The sequence below is a fragment of the Python bivittatus genome, unplaced genomic scaffold (genome assembly GCF_059951505.1).
Source record: "Python bivittatus isolate LINGU-HERP-01145 unplaced genomic scaffold, Pbiv_v1 ctg000270_np1212, whole genome shotgun sequence".
Classification (NCBI taxonomy): Eukaryota; Metazoa; Chordata; class Lepidosauria; order Squamata; family Pythonidae; genus Python; species Python bivittatus.
In genome coordinates, this window is record NW_028277050.1 from 2,894,202 (window position 1) to 2,912,159 (window position 17,958).

Here is a 17,958-nt window from a genome sequence, read left to right on the forward strand (position 1 = left end):
AGTAGAAAGTGTCGTCATTATCATGGGGAGCTGAGAAGAATACAAAGCATCACTTGGTTTTAGTACTATGCTATTGATGTCGTTCATGAAGCTGACTGAGAACCAATGAAATCTTAACAATATCTGTCTTTTGCTTACCATCATACAGTGATTTTGCATTGGCAACAGTGTTCCAGTTCTTTTTGTGTATGCCCAGAAATCCCAGCAGATTCACAAATATTTCTCTCCTTTAACTCTCACTGGCTTGTTTGATTTTTACCTGCTCCCTCCTAGCTCCTTTCCCCAATGCCAATGGGGAAAGGCATCTGAGAGGACCCCTTTCCTGCCCTACCAAGATGCTAGCATCCTGTTGTTCCAAACCAAGCAGAAAATTACATTATCTTTTTTCAGTGCCCTGTAACAATATTCACCAATGCCAGAGCTGTCTTAAAGAGTCACAGAGCCATCAAGAGGCCTGTCCCCTAAGGTTGGTGTGACAACTATTATTTTGGCAGCAATTCATGGGACCAGGAGAAGCAGCCCAATGTCAAGGAGATATACGCTTCTGAGGATTCCCAGGCATTGACTCCCCCCACCCCCCATCCCTGGAGCAAGATCCATTCCTTAAAACTCCACAAAGCAGCCACAAAGATAGCATCCAAGATGCATTCACCGCAGAAGACGAGGAAGAAGCAGGCTTGCACACTCCCACCAAAAGGAGCTGACAGTTCAGGCCTACTGGGTAGGCATTCTAGAGCCCTCCTTGGCCACACATCATGGTCTGTCACAAGTCACCTTGAATGATAACAACTAGCTAATGCTGAAATTCACAGATTCTGAGGAGGAAGATAAGGAATATGGAAACTACAAGGAAACTACAACTTCACCACTCTGGTGAAGAGGCAAGAAACTAGCCATCAGTTGGAGCACACATTTGCATAATAGTAGCTTCACAGATTTCTCTGGACAGGCAACATCCTGGCAGAAGTTCAGGAAGGCTTAAGTGAATGAAAGAGTGATGGAGATGAGGAGCAGGGCATCCTGCTGCAGGAGATATTGGAAGGGAGGGCTGGCTGGCTCCCAACAAGAGCCATGAGGCACGAGTTAATGTAGGCAGATGACGTGATGCATCCTGTCCATAATCTAGTGCTGAAGAGGATGGTGAAGATGGAAGAGGGAAGTATCTTTCCTACCCCTTCCTAATGGCTCCCTTTAATAATCTACTGGAGGCTCTTGTCTTGGGAACAGAGGATAATGTGGCCAAGGGGACAGCGATTGAGGCTAGTCTGTGAAGGGAGGACTCACAGTGGATACCAGAGGATAGTGATGAAATTGCAGTGTGGATGGTAACAAGCTAGGCCAACTCAGGAATGCAGAGCAATCACCATATCTAAAGTTCATAAGGAAGGTGGATTAGCTGCTATTAACCAAGCACTGGAACTCCAGACACTAACCTAAGTGGATACAACCTACTGGATGGCAATGATGCCCAAAGACAGAGAGAGGAATGCCTGCCAGTGGTCTGAACCAAACACCACTCTTCCAGTGCCATTTGCCAAACAGGCAGTGTCATCACTGAGGCTGTGAAGTGGTCAAGCACATGCCTGGCCAAATTTTGTAGGAATGCTGACAACAGTAATTTTGCCCTTGGGAGCTATACGAAGGATTATACTGATGACATACAGTAGTCTGGTAAGCAGAGGCCTTGCAACCCATCGCTGAGGGAAAGAGATGGGCCATACTGCTCTGGCAGCCTTATCCTCCAGTGCCATATCTCCAGCTGACACTGGGTTCCTAAGGGCAACCACATGTCCCACAGGCTGGGGGGTCTGGGAAGGAGGAGAGAGGGAAGCTGTAGTAAATCTTTCCTTACAGTTATCAGCCTTATGATGGTTAGGCACTGTAACCTTCTCAGTTTGGCTCTCCTTGTGCCCCAATTAAGCCATTCCTTGGCTTTACTAAGTCCCAGCAACACCACAGACTCCAAGATTGATCCATAACAAGGCAATTTTTCCTCCCCTATTTTGCCCTAACTGGACCAATTGTTATCCTGAAACATCAAGGGTGCCAAAGCTTCTGAGGAAAACAGTAACATGAGAGAATGTAAAAATAGTAGCTTATGCCCTCATCTCAATTGCATATTATCCTGTTGCCAACTGTAAAGTTTCAGTAGGGGTACATTTTAATAGCGCTAAAGTGTTTCTTAAAAATTAAACAATGTCCTTTCTAATGGTTTTAAATTCTGATATGCATAATTTAGAACCATGAAGTGGTTGGACCTTAATTTTCACCTGCTATATTTTTAAAACCAAGAACACATAATGGGTCCCCACTGTATGAAAAAGTGTGGATGGACAGATGGCAGATTCAGAAACGTATCCCAAATGTCCCCTCCAGGAACTTGTGGTGGCAAAAATATCTGACTTTTTAAACCTATTCTATTAAATGCCCTTAACAGCACTGCCTTTGTTTTATGATAATTAATTTGTAGCTCTTCTTCATAACAGTATGTCTTTAAACTGTTCCTCAAACCCACTGGAATGGTAGAAAAATGCTATCGTTATCATAATGGTATCTAAAAGTGCAGTAGGTGCTCAGCCAATTTAGGTGGACAGAAGTCAGGAGAGGTGACACTATCACTAAATGTATATAGAGACTGAATTATAGGAGGACAGGAATATTTTAATGCTTTTTGGAATTGGAAAATACCCAATAAACTGCCCCAAGAGAGCATTTGCATGTTCAAACACACTGTACCCATAAACACTGATATCCTGGTGTGAGTTGGAGAAGGAAGGGACTGCTTATCACTCATCACATTTTGAGATCTCCGTACAACAGTACTGCTTGAGTGGGATAAAGTTTCAGATCAATTTGTAGGTCTATTTTCTAAGTATGAACTGGAATACATATTTCCCCACCCATCTTATGTCCCAATGTCTGGTAATTAGGCATATCACAACATCTTATTCTAGAGACTGAACACTCCAGAAAACTTTGGAATGTTCTATTTTTCTCCTGGACCACCCCAATCCATCCATTCTAGGGATGTTCCAAAAGCGTTCTGGAAATAAAATGTCCATGTTCAGAACACCACAAACTGCTTTCTGTTTTAGATTATTTACCTCTGGGAGGGATGGATGGATGGATGGATGGATGGATGGATGGATGGATGGATGGATGGATGGATGGATGGATCAGATGAATGGATGGTGGTCTGGGAGAAAAATGGGACATTCTGAAGTTTTTAGAAGGTTTCATCTATAAAAAGCCACCCAGAGTCATTGAGAGTCAGGTGACCTATAAGTTTAATTTGTTTTAAATTGTTCTTGTTGCTATTGAAAGCATTATTTTGAACACGTCTACTGGAAATAAGGTCATCTGCATCATACAGGGCAGCAACCACAACTATTTAATTAGTGTACTTATCACTAATTTTGAACTATCCAGATACTCTTATTGATGTAGCGAAGTGTTCAGTATGAATAATGACAAATTACAATGTCAGGAGTAACAGTCTAATTCCTTTATGAATTTTAACATACCACGTAATCTATCATATAAAAACAATTCTATTCAGAAAGTGTGATTTTGATTGATTATGTGTCATCAAATCAATGTTGACTCTTAGCAACCACATAGATAGACCTTCTCCAGGATGATCCATCCTCAACCTGGCCATTCAGATCTTCCAACGAGGCACCCATGGGTGTTCTAATTGAGTCTATCCACCTTGCTGCTTGTCATCCTTTGCTTCTTTTTCCTTCCACCTTTCCCAGTGTTATAGACTTCTCCAGTGAGCTAGACCTTTGCATCGTGTGTCCAAAGTATGATAATTTGAGCCTGGTCATTTGCGCCTTGAGTGAGAACTCTGGGTTGATTTGTTCAATGATCTGTTTGTTTTCTTGGCTATCCACAGTATTCTCAGGAATCTTCTCCAACTCCAAAGTTTAAAATAGTTAATACTCTTTATAGCATGCTTCTTCAACACCCAACTTTCACGACCATAAAGCATCACAGGGAAAACCACTCCCTGTACAATTCTGATCTTTGTAGGTACAGGCACATCACTGCATCTGAATATCTTTTCCAAGGCCTTCATTGCAAGTGCTAGTCTGTGCCGTATCTCTTGACTGTGGGTTCCTTTACTGTTGATAGTTGATTCTAAAAGGTAGAAACTATCCTCCACTACATCACAGTACACCATCCTTGGCTGCAGTTCAGAAGAAATGTGTCTTGTGAAGAACTGTTTGAAATGAACAATCACCTTCAGTAGTGACACCCTTCCTGAGGTGAATAATCTTCAAATTAACTCTGTTTTCCCCCAGCTGTGATACATCCCCTCAGCTCACAGTGATGTTCCCCCTCCTTTTTCCTTTCCTTTTTTCTTTTCTTGCCAATAGGGCCCATCTTCTGTACACAATCCTCGTACATATGCGCTTCATTGCTCTTAAGCTCAGGGAGAGACTGACCTTGATTTATGAGGGGTGGATCTCATCCGGTGATCCCTGCTGGTATGGGTTCCCTACTTCCTGTTCTGAATCCATAGCAGAAGGCAACTGGCAGCCCAGGGTTTGACTGCATATTTTTTTAAACACAGTTCTGAATAATTGTTATTTTTTTTATGAGGCATCTCACTTTTTTCAAAGTGAGATGCCTCCACAAATGTCCTTCATTGGAAATAATTTCACAAGGACACATTTCCAAGAAACGTTATTTCAGGGACATATACACAAGTCCATTAGCATCAGTTGTGGTTAAGGATATGTAATTGACTGTGGTGAGGAGAAGCAAACTGATGACCAGCTATTTCTTCCCACGCCCACAAGATGATTCATTTTATTTTATTTTTATTTTCCAGATGGCCAAACTGCACTCCCAAAGGGAAGACTGGGGATGATAGCGAGGTATGTGAGAGAGGTGTGGAAGGAAGAAGTGGTGCAATCAAACCAGGTGGGAAGAAGAAGGCTTGGCATGGAAATCTCCATGGAGAGCCATATGAGGGGTTAGAGAGGCCCCGAGGATGGCTGAATGATGGTGAAAAAGTGGAGACTCACTTTCCCTTCCTCTCTCTGTCTGTGTGGAAAGAAAAAAAAGAGAGAGAGAGAGTTTGGGAGGAACCGGAGCATCTGTGGGGGTGGCCAAAGAGTCAAGATGAGGGTTGTGACTGCATGACCAAGGCTTTGCCCCCTTTTTATGTGTACTACATGCCCCTGGCTGGAGGCAGCAGAATCCAAGGAGAAAATGCTTCAGACTTTGTACAAGCACAGCACCTGCATGAGCCTAGACAAAAAGTTGGCTGCTTGAATAAATAGCAGAGAGGCACCATGTTTGCCTGAAATCAAAACCTTCTTCAAAATCCTGTTTGTAACATGCACAGCTCTAGAAAATAGTGACTGGGCTGAGCGTGTGCCAGACGCAGAGGCAGAGTCTGAAGGAATAATCCTGCTCCTTTTCTACTTTACATTCAAGGTTTCTTTGCTTTTCAGCCTCATACTTCTTCCATACTAGGAAATGGATTTTATGAGTGGGCACAAGCACCAAACAGGTTTGTGTTTTTTTGAAATGCCAATTATGCTTTTCCCAAATTCCAAATGTACTCACCGTTCCCCCAAAGATTGGGCATTTCAAAACTATAGCCTGTTCATAGCCTATCGTTTTTAGATTAATTCCTAAGAAGGTATACACAAACCCCAAACTGTTTCCCTCAAATTGCAAATGAATTGAATAATAAATTGAATAACTGACATTGCAAGTTGCAAATAATATCAGTTTATTCTGAATCTAATTCCAAACACAGCTGAGATCAAGTGGTGCTCCGAGTGATATTATTTAGCATGTGAATGTTAGAAGAGATCATTTGCATGAACTTCACTCACACCTTTCTTTGTTACTTCCCTTTTATCTGATATGCCCTTGGTGGCAGCAATAGCTGTAGACTGTTGGTATGAGGAGTATGTGCAAGTTGGCTGTTACTTTCTCACTTCCCTACTACTTTTCTCCCAACTCCTTTGTAAACTCCAAACAGAACGGCCTCAGAACTAGCATGAATAAGCTAAACATGGCCTGGATCCTATGAGCCCAGAGTATTATTTTCCTCTCATTCTTTCCACTAATAAATAGTACCAACTAGCAACTCCAAACATCATTTACCATTTTGAGTAAACCATCAAACACTGCAGAAATGAACAACAACACCTAGTCCTGAAATTACAGTGAAGTTGTGAGGATTGTTGAGGATACTGCAGTTCACTTTCAACCCCAGTAGCAGGCAGTCCTGCCCTCGGTGTCCCACTTGGTGTAGCAGGACTTGGCTTTGGGTGCAACAGTGAGGGTTGTAGGGAGCCTGGATTTTGAGAAGGTACAACTTTCAGCACACTCACAGAAACATCTTCTGGTCTTTCCATAAATGGGACATCTTTAGGTTCCCTCAAGTTACTGATCTGAGCTATAGATCTGTCCTTTGGGGTCAGTGGAATGGTTTGAAAGGAGAAATTTCAAATAATTCAGTGGTTGTGTTATAATCACAGTGCCTTTGATGCTGATAATTTTAAAGGGACCAGTGCAGTGTGGGGTCAACTGATTCTGAGGCTGCACCTTCTATACTAGTATATCGCCTTCCATTTTGAGGAATAGCACTGTGAAGTGCCATTCCAGGTCTACACACTACATAGCATTTCATTTTGCTTTAAGCATTTGTATAAGGTTGCCTCAGTTGTGCATCAGCTTGAGCAGCGTGGTCAGGGCACCACCACAACCACCCCTTCAGCGTAAGGAAGTTTTATTTGCAAGAGCAACAGTGGCTGGGGCAGCATGCCCAGATGGTTAAGGTATAAGTCTGTAATTGCCCAGAAACGTGTCCTACTGATGTTGGAGGTTGGATCCTGAATCCTTGGCTGTCTGCAGAGCTTTCTTGAGTGTGAACCTGAATTGCTCAGCTTGAGGCCAGATAGTGATTCTCCAGTGCCTAAAATCCAGGTACCTGGCAGACTGGGCACACCGGGCACTTTGGAAAGGAGGGCCATTATTTGCTTTGGCAAATACAAGTATTCCACCATATGATAAAATCTTGTCACACTTAGAATGATAGGATTTGCAAAGGTGGTTGTAGCAAGCCAACTGCACTTCTAGAAGATGAGAATAGTCATCCATCCCCATAAGGAAGTGTTATCGATTGAGGAAGTCACCAAAATCTGTGCTGACATCTGACCAAGGGCGCTGTGGCAGAGGGGTGCTGTGTACTGGAAGTGCAACTCGACACAAATGACAGTGTTTGACAGGAAGCTCTGTGAGATGGTTCAGGGCCTGGGAACCAGCCCCTCTCTTCACAATGCCCTGTTGGTTTTCTAATTATTTTGTTTTATGCTTTAAAGAAAGAAAAAGAAGAAGAACATGAACAACCCCCTAAAACGAAAAGATCGTTGATGCATTGTATTCTAAATGCTTAAATTTGCCTTGCTGCATAATATGTAATATACATAGAAGCCATTCTTGCTTAAAATTGGTCAAACTTCTGTTATGAATACATGCTGTTAAGTTTGTTATTACAGCATATTCTACAAAGTTAAGTTCCCAGTATGATACTGTCTGTAACGTATCTCTTTTCCAGTGCTGTGCTAAGTTTATCCTCACGGCTGTGAACGTGTATCTTAGTAAATTGTGATATTTTTGGTTAAGATGCCTTGGAATTACGTCTAGTAAAAAAATGTTTCCCTGTGGAAGGAATGTGGCTGCCAAATAACAGATTCAGTGAAATACCTGAGTTTGTATTTAGGCAACAATCAAGAAATATATCAAAACAATTATGTCAAACTATGGAAAGAAATTAAAGGAAATCTTGAAAGGTTGAAAAATGTAAGGCTTTCTTGGTTAGGATCAAATGCGACTATCAAGGTGAATCTATTACCCAAGACAAACTACATGTTTCAAATGAAGCCTATTCCAATCCCAGAAAAAAACTTTACAAAAAAGACAAAAAACTGTTAACAAATTTATATGGAGTGGAAAAAAACTAGAGTAAAATTCAAAAAATTTACAAGACTCAACAGTTTAGAAGAGCAAGACCACTTCTAAGTTGCAAATATATTACAGAGCCAGCTGTCTGTCATGGCTAACAGAATGCATGAAATACCCAAACACTAGAAAGCCAATAATGGAAGGAGAAATTGAAATCAAATCTGAAATCATACCTATTGGTTTTCATGAGCCAAATCAATCATATCAAGGCTATAAATAAGAACAACTGCAGTGGACCAGTTTTCCAGAACATGGCTTGGAATGGTGTTCTTGTTGCTTATCAAATGGAATCTGGGCTGAGCAAAAAAAAAGTTCCATTGCACAATCATTATCAGCACCACTATGGGCAAATTCAGAAAGATATTAGCCATCACCCAACTGTTTCTGATCATTTTTCACATCCTCTACCATGTGAGTGAAAACTAAAAAAAATTAAAAAACAAACAACAACCATAGAGGCAGATCAGTTAGAGAAGCCCAATGTAGACCCTCTCTAAGGCTTCATCTTAACTTCGAGAGGGGTGAGGGTTAGTTAACCTTATGGTTAACAATTCCCATGGCATGGCTGAATAGAATTTGTTGACTTGTTGACTGGATGGAATTTGTTGAATTGTTCCTTTCTTGGTGATCCTATAATCTACTAACAGCCCTCTTCCCTCCCATCCCATCCCTGATTTAGATAACATGCCATGGGAATAGGATCATAGTGAAAAGATTTTATTAATTTACTTAGATATTTTTAAAACCTCAGAGTTCTGTTGAACAATGCCCAGGGCAAGTTCAACAACAAAATCAACAGCAATTAAAACAGAACGGAGAGTAACCAGACAACTATTAAGTGATTAAACTTGGCAAACAAATCTGCTGCAAGGAGAATATCAGAGAGAAAAAAGACAGAGTGTGGAAACTTCTATTGTCTAGATGTGGTTATAGAGAAGACTGTCTCCCCATCCTGTAGAGACCTAACTTAGATGTTAAGCCTCTGTAAAGGTAAAGTCTCCTGCGTGCCATGTCCGTATAGTTTTCTGGACCACAAAACAGGCAGCTTTGCCATTGCCTTCTTCTGGAAGGTGTTTGGATTTCACAGTCTGTCCTACAGATCAGGGGGTCTAGAGGTCTCCCATCAAAATACTAACCAAGCTGACTATGCTTGGCTTCTGATCCCCAGTTAGGTCAGCCAAGTTCTGCTGCTTCTGGAGATCTTAATAGCTAACAGATTCTCTGGAAGATAAGACAGTTTATGGTTCTGCTTATGAAAACCAAGGAATAAGGTTAGAGTTGCTCTTCTAACATGAGGTTGAATAGCCTTTCTGTGAAGAGAAAGTGCTTTCTGTCTGCAGAAGCACTCTGCCATATTCAGCATAGGAATAACCAGGTTTACTGTGACCCAAGCTTTTATTGCAGAAACCCCCACATCCCCTTCCTGCCATTAACTTCACAGTTGAAACCGTAAGTGCAAGTCCCAGAGCCTGTTCTCAGAAATTATCCTTGACCTATTTTTTCCCCCTCTTAATGGTTACAACAAGGTAAAGAGTCTCCTTGGACTATCGTCCTTCACAAAGCCTTTTCCCTCTTAGCCTAACCTCCTGCTGTCTCTGCTCATTCCAAGTGACAGCCCAGTCCAGGAAAGAATTTATTTTGCATTATTGGTTAGCTTTGTTTCTATCTCCTAAGTAAACCTACCGATATTTATAGCCCTGCCTCCTCACTTGTAGTACATATTCGTCTTTTATGCCTTCTCTGTCACCTGTTGAAATGAGAACTTGGAGCCTCGGCTGTCCTTCCCTTACACTGGCTTAAATCACACCAGATGTGAACCTTCACTGCAAGAGGAAGACTAATTGATTTCGCCAGCCACAGTACACCTATTGTTTTTTGACACAAACACTATGGCATGGGGGTTTATATGCTCCCCCCACTTTCTTGCCACAAAAGTCAAAGGTTATTCAATTAAAGAAGTCCAGAAACTGTGACTAATAATCCATGGACTATTTCTACTGTAAGATGGGGGGATTTCTGCTGCACTACCCTGAGAACAACGGCCTCACCGGGCTGGCTATAATGGTGATGAATAGCTGGTGTGTGCAAGCTGTTAGTATTTGTTATGTGTGTGGGGGTAGATGGCAGGCGCGTTGGGCAGTACACCTGCTGAGTTCCTCGAACCAGGAACAGCTGTTTGCATTGATTTAGAAGCTTGCTACTTGGGGCTGCAGGAACGAATCAAGCAACAGCCCATAAAAAAGAGAGAGTTTTACGATTTCCCCCCATCTTTCTACAAACAAACGGCCACATCATATGTTTTTCTAATGCTACCATAACTCAAAATTAAATCCCAGCCCAAGGTGTCACTCGGTGCCATGTCAGAATCGTAATGGCTTATTTTAAAGGTCATTATGCGTGTGCTGGTGAGAATGCTGATGGAAAAAGGGGGGGAATGGGGGCTTGGCACAAAGGTGCCATTTCATTTCACATCTACCCCACCCAGACACTTTGGAGCAATTAGCTTGGCTGTTAAAAAATGAGTTGAGAGTGTTTTCACTGGTGATTTTATGTTAACAACAACCTCTAATTCTAATGGTTCAACAAAAAAGTTCGAATGTAAAAAGTGCTATACGTTCCTGAGCCTTCCCACACCCTAAGGGTGCTTCATGTCAAATTCAGCATGAGACCATGTGGACTGTGTCAAACAACAAATGGGGATCACGAATGACACGGAGACCAATCATGATATCTCCAGGCTTTTGCAATGCTGACTGAGAGAAGTAGAGTTCCCCCTTTCAACTCTGTAATAAACAGCGAAAGATTAAAGTAATACAAAACTATAGTTATGCCACAGGAAAATCCCTTCATTGAAATTATGAAATTAAATTTGTTTATTTCATCAGGAGGGGGACTTTTCTTTTCTTTTTTTAGCTCAAGAGCCATAACACGGCATGACAGATGGGCCTGCATGCCAGCAGTCAGCTGGGCCACATGCCAGAGAGAGAAGGTCTATGCTCTTCTTCTTTTCCTTCCCCTCCTCCTGCTTCTTCCCCACATCTGGGTATGCACAGAGACATCACTGGAGCAAATCCCTTTTCCCCAGTGTTGGAAAGATGAAGGAAGGGCTCATTTTCAATGTCTTCAAGATCTTGGAAGCCATGTCTCCAGCTGATCTAACTTTACCGCTTCACATTTTCCAACAAAACAGGCAAGAGGTGGCTCTTGACACTGCTCAAGGTATCAAGAGCCCCATGAAACCATGGCTCCTGACCAAACTTGCTCTGATCAGTGATTATTTTTTCCATTGAAGAAAGGGACTGTTGTTTCAAGGTCCCCAAAGAGCCCTGAAATGAGACTTGACACCTTTTGGCTTGGTTTGCCCCTTAGCTTCCTCAACAAAAATGATAAGCAAAGTTTACAAAGCTTTTATCTCCTTCTTTTTCTCAGCTTCTATCTCTGTTCCCCTGAGGATGGGCTTCAGGAATTGGGTCTGGCAGAAGGCAGGCTTGTGAGCCAGACCGAGATGTTTAGCAAATTGAATTAGGTCTGGAGGCTGGATATTGGAGACAGTCCATCTCTGGACTGTGCCTTCTAATTAAGCATCTGTATTTCCTCACCATTAATATATAATTGAATATAAGGGTGCCAAAACATATAATATATAGAATGGTTCAAAATGTTAGATCTGTGTTTGTCAGTACTCAAACCTGAAATTGTACAGTGAATTTTGTAAGGACACAATAAGAGTACACAAATATACTATCTTGTGGTTTTGGTGGCAGTGAGGGCAGTAAAATCTTTTACTTCTCTTCCTCCATAGCACACAGTTAGTGGAGCTTTTTCATCAGATGAAAAAGTGTAAACCAGTCACATCAAGTAAGGAAATGTTGGAGCCCCTTTTAAGCCAATTGTGACAATCTGTTCGGCAGCCTCAGCATAAAAATGTACTCTGACCAACATACCAAGAGTTATGTACTTCTAGAAGAGATGTCCAGAATACCAACAAGACTGTTTGGGGAAGATCAGTTTTAGGGGTTTGCCAATGTCCCCTGCAATCCTAATTGCAAACAAACAAACAATGCATTTTTAAAAAATTTACCTTAGGCATCTGGCCTGCAGCTGTGTTAACCTTTTCTTCCCCACTTACATCTCCTGCACTGTGCCCTAGACTTTTCTGCCTCTCAGCATATCTCTGAGTCCCACCTAGGGCATTCTTCAAAGGAAAAGGAGAGGGGGCTGAAAATTGGAGCTGTGCTATTTGTCAGCAGTCAACACTGAAAGGAAGAAGAAGAGGGCTGACAGCTGCTTTGGTAACACTTTAGGAATGGAGAGAATAGCAGTATGGGGAGGAGAAAGAGATCTGGGGAAGATTAGAGGAGGGGTTAAAAAAAATCCAGAGAGAGAGGAGGAAAAAGCAGCCAGAGGGAATCATTATAAGAAGCAATCAGAAAAAAGCAAAAAATTTCCAGGGAGTTAGTGAGGGATGAAAAAACACACACATGCCAGTCTAACCCTATTTTAAGCACTGTGTCCAATTCTGGGCTATACACTTTAAAGCAGTGTTTCTCAACCTTAGCAGCTTTAAGATGTGTGGACTTCAACTCCAGAATTCCCCAGTGGGCATGCTGGCTGAGGAATTCTGGAGTTGAAGTCCACACATCTTAAAGTTGCCAAGGCTGAGAAACACTGCTTTAAAGGAATACCACCAATAAACACTTGCCCTGTTCCCCAATCCCTTTCATAGGAGTTTGAAGCAAAGCTGCCAATATTCTATATTTCTGCAACCTCAAAATGCAAACAGCGTGAAGAAAATGAGCTAGTTGATGACTGTCCTCCAGATGATCCTCAAGAGAACAGGCAGGGAAGTGCAAAAAGCAACATCTAATGAATGTCCCATCCCTGATCTACTACAGGATCTCAAGGAACAAACATCTTCTCACCCCCATTTTGCACAAAAGGGAAAGAAAATAAATTTCTAGTGTTCCCCATATCCACATTTTTCTGGACATGTTGTGTGCATCTGTTTGGGGAAAAAAGGAGCAGTTGCTATGAAGGGAAATGTCCTGGCTGCTAAAATGGCATTCCTACCTTACATTTTAAAACCACAGTGGATTTTGAAGTGGAATGATAATCTGTTTGCATTTTGTAAGCAGATTACATTTCCCAATACCTCTAACTATGATTATATGTTGCTATTGTAGCTGGAGTGGGGTAGAGATGGAGATAAGTCCTGAACAATGCATACAGACAAGCTCCAGAAACAGATTGTAGCTAAATGCTACAACGAGAAATTGGGGAACTGATTAACCTTGAGGAAAAAAACAACTGAAGGGGAAGTGATAGCACTTTTCAAGAACTTGTAAGAGGTGTTACATAGGAGAAGGTAAAGGCTTCCATCATCCCCATAATATAGGACATTATATCTACAGATGAAACAAAATTGGGCAGGGCAGCTAATACTTCAGAAGGCAGAGATAAAATTGGAGAGGATCTTCTCAGGCTAATGAAAATGACATTGGATAATGAAAGTTAGCAGAGGGCAATGCAAACTTACACTCTTAGAAAACAGAAAACGAATGTGCATGAATAGAATGTGGGATACATGGCTTGATAATGGTACTTGTGAAAAAGATCTTGGAATAGTAGTTGACTGCAAACTGAATATTAGACAGCAGTGTGATGCAGCTGCAAAAATGGCATAGTCCATTTTAGAAGTATAGATTCTAAATCGTGGCAAATAATTGTTGTACCTTACTTTGCCTTGGTTAGGCCCTACCTTGAGTATCATAACCACTTCCGAGGACTAACTTTAAGAAGGATCCAGACAAACTCCTACAAGTTCAGAGATGGGAAAACAAAGATGATCAGGGGCCTAGAAACTAAGTTTTATGAAGAAAGACTGAAGGAACTGAGAAACTTTAGCCTTGAGAGAAAAATTCTTACAGGCTGTCATATGGAAGATCAAACCCAGTTCTGTATTGTCCTAGAGTTCAGGACACTGAATGATGGATGTAAAGTTTAGGAACATTTTGATTAAATGTTAGAAAAAACTTCCTAAGAGTAAGAGCAGTGCAATATTGGAACAAATTAATTGGAGAAATGGTGGGCTTCCTTTAATAGATGTGTTATCCAATGTTTCTCAATCTTAGCAACTTTAAGATGCTGGCTGGGGAATTCTAGGAGTTGAAGTCCACCTATCTTAAAGTTGCCAAAGTTGAGAAACATTCATCTAGATATATAGTGGAATATGTCAGAAAATGGTGTGCAAAGGCACAGAACACAGGTGTTGATGCCTTTAAGACAAGTAAAGACACTTTCAAATCAAGCAGAGGCCCTCATGACTACTTCCATGAAGCTTTCTTGGCAGTGTTACAGAAATAGTTTGCCAATGCCCTCTTTCAGCGTGATTTTTGTTTGTTTTACTTCCAAATCTAGTCAATAGCCCTGGAATTCCCAGGTGGTTCTCCCATCCAAACACTACCCCAGGCTGACCCTACTCAGCTTTCATGATCAGCTTAGTCCCAAAAGAGGCTAACACTTGCTAAGTCCACCTTGTTTGAAGAGCTATATAATAATTTCCTGCCACAAACCAGTTATCTTTCCCATTTAGTTATGTCCCATCCTCCTCCTCCTCTTCAGGATATAACATAAAACTAGCTCAGAATGGTCTGAGTAAGATAGGGCTTTTTTTTTCTTCCTCCTTCTTCTGTTCACTGATTAGGATATTGTTCCACAGCATTTTCCCTCCTTTGAGTCTTAAACTATATGTAAGCTACGCAACTACACAATAAATCACATTAAAAATCTCAATGTCCTTTCTCTGAGGTGATGGGTAGACTTTTGGTCAACTTTAATAGCATCTGAGAATTATTCTAGCCCAAAGAATGGTTATTATTTCTACCTACATAAACTAGCCTTTATAACATGTGGTTTCTCGGATCTCTCTAGAAGGTCTCAGGTTCCTTGCCTGAAGATAAGAAATATGAATCTTATTAAGTTGATTAGATGTTGCCTTAGAGTTATGGACTGCTGGGAAGCTTATCTTCCTTGACCCTTGACCCTTAGTCAAGTTCTTGTGACTAAGAGCAGCGCTGCAGGGCCTTTGCCAGTTCTGGCAACATCAAATTGAGATGTCTGACACTGCTCCTGGAGACCGTCCTGATCATATTATGTAACTTTCAGTTGGAATCTCAGATTCAGTTCTGCCCAAGTATGAGCTCATGACTGGTTATTGAAATCAAGTGTTAGGATGCTCTTCTGAGCTATAGTTCATGACACGGATGGGAGTTGCTCTATAATTTAATAAAGCTAAGATTTCATCTTCTTGTGAGAGAGCTCATACCACAGTTTTAACTTGTTTCTGCTTTCTCTTTGGCTTTTGGAAAGCAGGTCTGGTTGTAATATGTACAAAGTTATCCTTCTCTGCAAACAAGGCAAACTCTTGCCCTGTGAATTGTCGGGCGTTTTCTGTTATGAGCTCCTCAGGATATCCCCAACCAGCTATTATGTTTTTAAAGCAATTAATGACAGTAGATCTTTGTAATCTGTAGATGCCTAGACAAATAAACTATCACAACGAAGCACTTATGACCTCCCCAGTTGCCAAATATCAGCTCTTCCCTAGTCTGTTAAGCATTGGTGTAATCATCAATAGTCCTTTTCACAGAGAATGTTTCCCCTGGCAAAATTCACAGTCTGAGACCATTTTTTTTATTCAACTATGGCCATCAAACAAATAGACTTATAGCCTTGCCTAAGTGGCCTTCATAACTTTTTTTTTTTTTAGTTTCTTTGTCACATCTCAGCTGGAATAACAATTATGTCACCTTGGAGCATTATTTCCTGTGTTACGATAAGTCTTGCTCTCTCTGGCAAGAATGCATTGAGTGTTGGAGGCATGCTGTGTGCATATGATGAACAACTATTTTGTATAAAATTAAATACTGCTTACAGCTTTGGATCAGAAGAATAATGAGGCATAAATGTTGAAGAAACTAATCAGATATAAGCTTTGAGGTATGCAATTCTGCTTCAGCCTCTACTTCTTCTAGAATTGAGCTGAATCCTTTGATCCAAAGATTTTATTGGGTGTTAGGACAAAGTATTTGCTTGGCCTGGATTATATCCAATATGAGGGTTATCTCTTAATAGCTGGAGAGGTCTCTGGCCTCTCACTGATACCTGGCTCATGTTTGCTGCTGTGATCCAATTTTTCCAAAAAACTACATCCTGCCCAAAAATCTTTGGCTACGCTACAAATTTTGAGGGCTTAATTTCTAAAATTGCTTCTACTTTTGGGGTATCAGGGTTCACTCCATGATCCTTTTTGTGATATCCCATGCTAGCTGGGTGAATTCTGAGAGTTGAAGTCCACATACCTTAAAGGTCCTGAGAAACACTGGTTAACACATCTATTAAAGGAAGTCTAGAGGCAGGCAAAAACTACCATACCTGACTTTTTTGCAGAATGTGAGAAGGCTCTGATACTTCTCTTCTTAACACAAATTACAGTATTCTTGTTAGGTACTAGGAATTGTAACCTTTCCCTTTCTGTTTCAAGTATTATACTTTTTCACTAAGGCATTTAAAAGGTTATAAGGAATCAACTCTCATTTTATCCTCCTCACAGCAACCTTATAAGGTGGGTTGGGCTGAGATATTGTGACTGACTTGGTGAGCTCCGAGGCTGAATGGGGATGTAAAGCTGGATCTGCCCAGTCCAGTTCTTCAAAGCCGTGTTTCTCAACCTTGGCAACTTTAAGCTGGGTGGACTTCATGCTGGCTGGGGGATTCTGGGAGTTGAAGTCCACCCAGCTTAAAGTTGCCAAGGTTGAGAAACACGGCTTTAAACATTGTCTCCTACTGGATTTCTCCATCAAAAGTTACAGAAGTCAAGGAAGCCAATTTGTTTATTAAGGTCTATGGAGTAATTCCTTTCCTCTGTGGAAAGAAAACCAGTGCAAGAGAGCAAACAGGGAAGCCCTGATGTCTCAGAAGCATCCTGAGTAGAGCTATGGGGATGGTGCTGGGACCATAAATGATACATGGTGTCAGGAATGGGATCACTCTAAATGCCCTCACTTCCGGCCCCTGCCATCCTGGGTTACAGTAACAAATGCTGCAGAGGAGTGAGTTAAATAGCTTCAGGCCTTTCCATTGCTGAAATCCACAGATGTTCTGGCTAAGTCAACAGTTGGTAAGTTTCCCTCAGAAGCGATAGGTGGTACCTTTATGTGGGAAAATTCACACCCCAAAAACTGGCCAGCATATGGCCCTGCGTGTTATTTTGCAAAAACCACTTTGCAAAAGTTTATGCAACAAAGCAAGTCTCAGTTAGTAGACCAAAAGAGATAAACATGTTATTTGCAGGAGGGTTATATTCTGAACATCAGGCACATCAAGCCAAAGGAAATAGTTTGTGGAAGGCTATTATAGCTGTGGCTGGAGAGCCAGTATTATTTAAGTTAGAACAGGGGAACTAGGGCTAATGTTCTTCCTCAGTAGGTAGTCAAATCACACCAGTCAGGGTTGATATAAAGAAGGTATCCCTTGGTGAAACTGGCAGATGTGGCGGGCCATGTATTAAACTGGAAAACAGGGTTACAGCATGCTCCAAGGTAGGCATGCGAAAAGCTGGCTTGGATTTGTGTGTCATTCGAACAGGAAGTTTACCTTTGTTAGGCAGCACAGCACGCACAGCCTGTTCAAAGAGTGCATGATGTGATTATGCCCTCTCAACTACTAAGGAGGATAAATGTTCCACCATGATTGACAAGTTAAAATCTTTATTTGCATGACATGGAATTCCAGTTGAGCTGGTTTGTGACCATGTCCCTTTCATAAGTCAAGCAATGCTGGGATTTACACACACGTGGGTGTAAAGGTCATCCATTCTAGCCCTACAGAGGGGATGGTTCAGAGGGTGAAACAGATGCTGGAAAAAGTTCCTTTGAGTGGCACCAATCCACACCTTGCATAATG